This window comes from Neomonachus schauinslandi, chromosome 9 (assembly GCF_002201575.2).
Source record: "Neomonachus schauinslandi chromosome 9, ASM220157v2, whole genome shotgun sequence".
Classification (NCBI taxonomy): domain Eukaryota; kingdom Metazoa; phylum Chordata; class Mammalia; order Carnivora; family Phocidae; genus Neomonachus; species Neomonachus schauinslandi.
Genome location: NC_058411.1, coordinates 87,346,653 through 87,351,823, shown reverse-complemented (window position 1 = coordinate 87,351,823; position 5,171 = coordinate 87,346,653). Strand labels below are relative to the sequence as shown.

The window sequence follows — 5,171 nt, the reverse complement described above, 5'->3', positions numbered from 1 at the left end:
CTTTGCTTCTTCAAATAAACTTTAGAATCAGTTCATCAACAAAAAAGACTACTAAAAATTTGAGATTTCATTGAATAAATTGATTAATCTGGGGAAAATGAACATTTTAACAGTTTGAGTCTTTCAGTTTTTGAAAATGGTTTATCATTCTATTTATTTAGATATTCTTTTAATGTTAAACATTGTTAAATTCTTTTTTTTACATAATTGCTAAGTTTCATTCAATAGTTATACCCACTCCTGCTTTGTAAAAACAACAAAATGTCTCTATCAAAACTATATTGTGATGTGAGTACAGCCTTCTTGTTTTTGATACAGCTCTAGAAAATAGTTGGCACCAACTATTTTAACTTAAAAAAACTTTTTAAAAGTTTTAAGGCTTAATAAAAATACAGACTAATAATTTTTCAATGCAGCTTAGAGGTTGAGAAAAAGATGCTAAGAGTTAATGAATCTTCCAAATACAGGAAGTCCCTAATATATAGAGCATTTTCCAAATATAAATGGTGACCCCCATTGGGCTCACAGGAACAGCAGAAACTCCTTTCCTACTTCTCCCAGTGACCATACTACCAGTCACTCTAAACCCATTTCTATGGCCCCAGGGAGGGAAAGATGGGAAGAAAAGTGAGGCAGGGCAACTGTCTTGCTGTGCAGAGGCTCTTGCTACAGCTCATGTTCACCTCCATTCCCACATCTGCCTCCTCCATCTCCACCCAAGCTCCCTGCCAGTGGACAGAACTAGAGAGCTCTTCCTCTCACTGGGTGGACATTGAGGGCAGGGGGGAATCCACAGGGGCCAGCACTACAGGTCAGGGTTCCTGGCAATCCAATGTGAAATTCACAAATCATTTTCTTGCATATTAAAAAGCAAAACAAAACATGGTTATAAATGGCAGTTCATTTCAACCATTAGAACACTGCGCTATTAATCAAGTTAGTGTGTTTGGGGTTAAACCCTAACCACCACTTACGACATTTTTTAATGGGGGAAAAGATGCTCTGGATTTATAAGAAAAAACTTTCTTATAAATGGCCATTTGAAGGGTGGAGATAGGAAGTACTTGAGAGAGTAGCAAGGAATGAGTTTCTTGACTCCTTATGAGTGAACAGGGCAGTTGAAAGGGGAGAAATAGGTTTTTGTTTAGCAAAACCATGCGCAGATCTCTTCAATGCTCCAGGTGTAAGAGGTGGAGCTCAGTAGATAGCTCACTCCTGCAGGCACTTAAGTGTCTAGGCCTCTGTGACTGTGACTAAATAATGTTGCTTTTCAAAATTGTAACAACAATGCAGGTATTTTTAGCACCTGGCATTAGCTTTATAGGCACTCATACCAATAGCCACCCCCACCCAAACCCTGTCCTCTGTTAACTGTTGGTCCGACATGACTAAAGTATAAGAACTGAGACTGTAGCCCTTTAGGGGCCAAATGGGAGAAACTCTTTGCCTGAGGGGTTAAAGCAAAATGACTCTGGCCAGCCCACTATCTTTCCTGGCAAGAATCATGCAATTGGCCACTTGAGACTTCCTTATCAAACTACTCAATCTTCTGGCCCAAGGTCTCCAGGTCTCTTCTGGAAACTGAATATGGTCCAGAGGCTCTGCAAAGTTTTATAAAGAGTGCTAAGTAAACTTTTCTTCCTCTTGGCTGTATCGGATCAAATGACTTTATCCTAGAAAGGTGTCAGAAACAGATCAGAGTCAACAGTCACTTATGTAAAGCTGGTATTTTAGAAGAGCTCTTTAATTATTAAAGATTCAAACCCAAGAACCCAAGGTTCTGGAGCATCTCTTCTTCCCACCATCAATAGGAATAAAGTAAGATAGATAAAGGATTTAAATAACCCCTTTTATCTGGATGAATGTGGACAGAGTTTAGAAGTCAGGGGGCCTTCTAAACAGAAAGAACTGTGACTTGTGAAAGGAGCTGTCCACATCATTGGTGATGGGCAAAGGCTTAGACTGTAGCCTGATGAGAAAAGAAGGGAATCATTCACAGCAAAATTAACCTGGAAAAGAAAGACAGAGAATGCTAGTAAGATCTGGCCAAGCTTTTAGATGCCAGAAATAGAGTACCTCAGAGCATGAGGGCACAAAATCTTTCCGTAAAGCTGAGACTGAAAACAACTTTTTGGTTTTTGTTAACAGCTGTTGAGGATAGGCCGCCTGGGTGGCTCAGCTGGTTAAGCATCTGCCTTTGGCTCAGGTCATGATCCTGGTGTCCTGGGATGGAATCCCACATTGGGCTCCCTGCTCGGCGGGGAGTCTGCTTCTCCCTCTGCCCCTCTCCGCTCTCATGCGTGCTCTCTCTCTCATGCTGTCTGTCAAATAAATACATAAAATCTTCAAAAAAAAAAAAAAACAGTTGTTGAGGACAAGCAACCGAAGTGTCTCAAGAAGAGTACAGAGCAACACACATGGGACTGACTGGAGAGGAGCTGCTGGGGGTCAGCCGCTTGCAGTCCCAGGGTCAGAAACCATGCCACAGTGAACGGTGTGGTGTGAGCATCCCAGGGACCGGCCAGAGACGCTCACTCCCCGCCATTAGTGTTTGGCTTACAGCTTTGCTCCTCTATCTAACAGCAACAGACAAGGTTGTTTTTTATTTTCTTGCCAAGGCTGTAAACTCTGTTACTTAGTGATTCCTGGACCCCAGGTCAGCCAGCAGAGCGCTGGTGCAATGAGGCCGTAGGCAACTCTGAGTCACCAGGTCGCACCGTGGCCTTGTACCACCTGCCCTCGAGCCCCTCATAGAGTCCTGTCACATCTGCAGTTATAAAGGAGTACACACACAGGAAGTCACATTTTATTCCCACCAGGACGTGTCTCTTGGCAGCGGTGATGCCAGTGGAGCCTGAGCAGCAGCTTCAGATACACAACAGACCATCTCCTCTCCTTTGGGCTAAAAGAAACTCTATTTGAAATCCTACCTCTCTGGTGTCTTGTCTGGCTACAGGGGAAGCAGTGCCTCCAGACAGGCTCAGGACTTTGTTGTGAGAAGCAGACCGTGGGCCCAACCTGGGCTCGCAGCTGTCACCCGTGGGCATGGGCACAGGCTGCTGGGCTCAGCCCGCTTCTCCAGGGCCGCCCTTGTCACCCGGCTCTTCTCTGGGCAAGGTGCTCCTTGTAGCTTTAAGGGCCCATTTGGGGTCTTCCCCTTCATACAAGAATACGTGGTCCTTGGGTTTGTTTGGGTGTGCCAAAGGTGAAGTGGCAGAGACTGGGGAACCCAAAATACCACTAGTCGTCCCACCAGGTGGGTTCAGACACTGAGCCTGCACAGGCATTGATTCGTCAAAGATACTATTTCCTTTCCCCTCTGGAGGACTGGTCCTTTTCAGTATGTTCTGAGGCTCTTCAGTGGGTCCAAAAATACTAGATGCCATCCTGTTGGGCCTGCTCCAAGGAGCAGCTTCCAAAAAGATTGCTCCCTCTCCTCCCAAGGGCTTCATGGCTCTGGAGCTGACTGGCCGCCCTCACTCCCTGGACCCTGGAACACGTCACCCATGGCCAGGTGCCTCCTCCAAACATTGTTAAATTTTTTTTGGCCTTAGTTTTAACTTAATTTTCCAATTGTTTGTTGTTAATATGTAGAAATACAATTACTTTTCTTATGTTGACTTTTTATTCTGCAGCCTTGTTAAATGCACTTATTTTTCTCACAGGGTTTTCTTTTTTTCAATATTTCTTAGTATTTTCTATGTAGACAATGAAGGGGAGCAGAATTTGCCACCCCCAGATATGCCTTGGGCATAAGAATTATTTTAGGTTTATGATTTGGAAGAAGGTGCAGACACAGAAGAACCTCTGAAAAACAGAGTAGAAGTTGTCCTTTTGTAAGAAACATTTCCATTTATTAGAGAACCTCCATCTGTAAGAGTGTCGCTCCCTCTCTGTACAAGGAATAGAAAGATGACTAACTCTCCGGAAACTCTTATCAGTGGAGAAGGGAAGGATTTATATCTGCATAACAACCACACCCTTACTTGTTACTGTGTTTTTCCTGGTAATCCCCCAATTAGCAGGCCTCCCCTCTTCTCAGCCCCCCAACATCTTCCTTTTGTAGTTAGCTGAAGATGGTATTTAAGCTGTTAGCTTAAGCCATTTGGGGGAATTACTCCGTTTTCTGGGGTATCTCCCATGTATATAGAAGGTACACATGTTATTAAACTTCTGTTTGTTTTTCTCCTATGAATCTGTCTTTGGATACAGGGGGTCTCAGTCAAGAACAAAAGAGAGTAGAGAAAAATTATTTTTCCTCCCCAACAACAATCATATAATTTATGAATAGGGAAAATTTTACTTCTATCCTTCTATCTTTTTTTTTTTTAATGCATTTTGCCTTCTTCTTGCTTTATTTTACTGGCTAAGGACTACTGATCAGTTTTAAGAAAAGATATCCTTAAAAATAAAATAAGGCGAAACCAGAGAGGGAGACAAACTATAAGAGACTCTTAATCATAGGAAACAAACTCAGGGTTGCTGGAGGAGAGGTGGATAGGGGGATGGGGTAACTGGGTGATGGACATTAAGGGGGCATATGATGTAATGAGCACTGGGTGTTCTATGCAACTGATGAATCACTGAACTCTACCTCTGAAACTAATAATACACTATATGTTAATTAATTGAATTTAAATTAAAAATAAAATAAAATAAAATACCTCATTAAAAAAAAAGAAAAGACATCCTTGTCTTTTGTTCTGGTATTAAGGGGCAAACATTCTGTCATTCACCGTTAAGTATGTAACCTTTAGATATTGAAGATGCATACTCATACACACATATTTTAGTGTTTTGGAAAAACAGATATTTGGTCAGTATGGTAAGTGGTTTGTGTATATGAACCCTTATTAGTATATTTAAATATTACTTTTAAATTATTGCTATCTATCAACTCAAACATTAAACTAAGCCTTTAACAAATTAAGGCATTTTAAGACTAGTATTTTGAAGAAGTGTGGCAGTAAACATACCTGGAAGAAGTTATTCCCAAGTCTTTTGCTTGTGTTATTTTTATTTATTTATAACTTATTTATTAAATTTTGTTAATCTGAATATAGTTGACACACAGTGATATGTTAGTTTCAAGTGTACAACATAGTGATTCAGCACGTTTATACATTATACTGTGCAGCTACCATCTGTCACTATGCAATGCTATTACAATA

At 41.4% G+C, this 5,171-nt stretch overlaps 1 pseudogene; it reads right to left on the bottom strand.

The window, feature by feature from the left end:
- Nucleotides 1–2,867: 2,867 nt before the first annotated feature.
- Nucleotides 2,868–3,508, bottom strand: LOC110583777 (annotated as a pseudogene).
- Nucleotides 3,509–5,171: the final 1,663 nt, after the last annotated feature.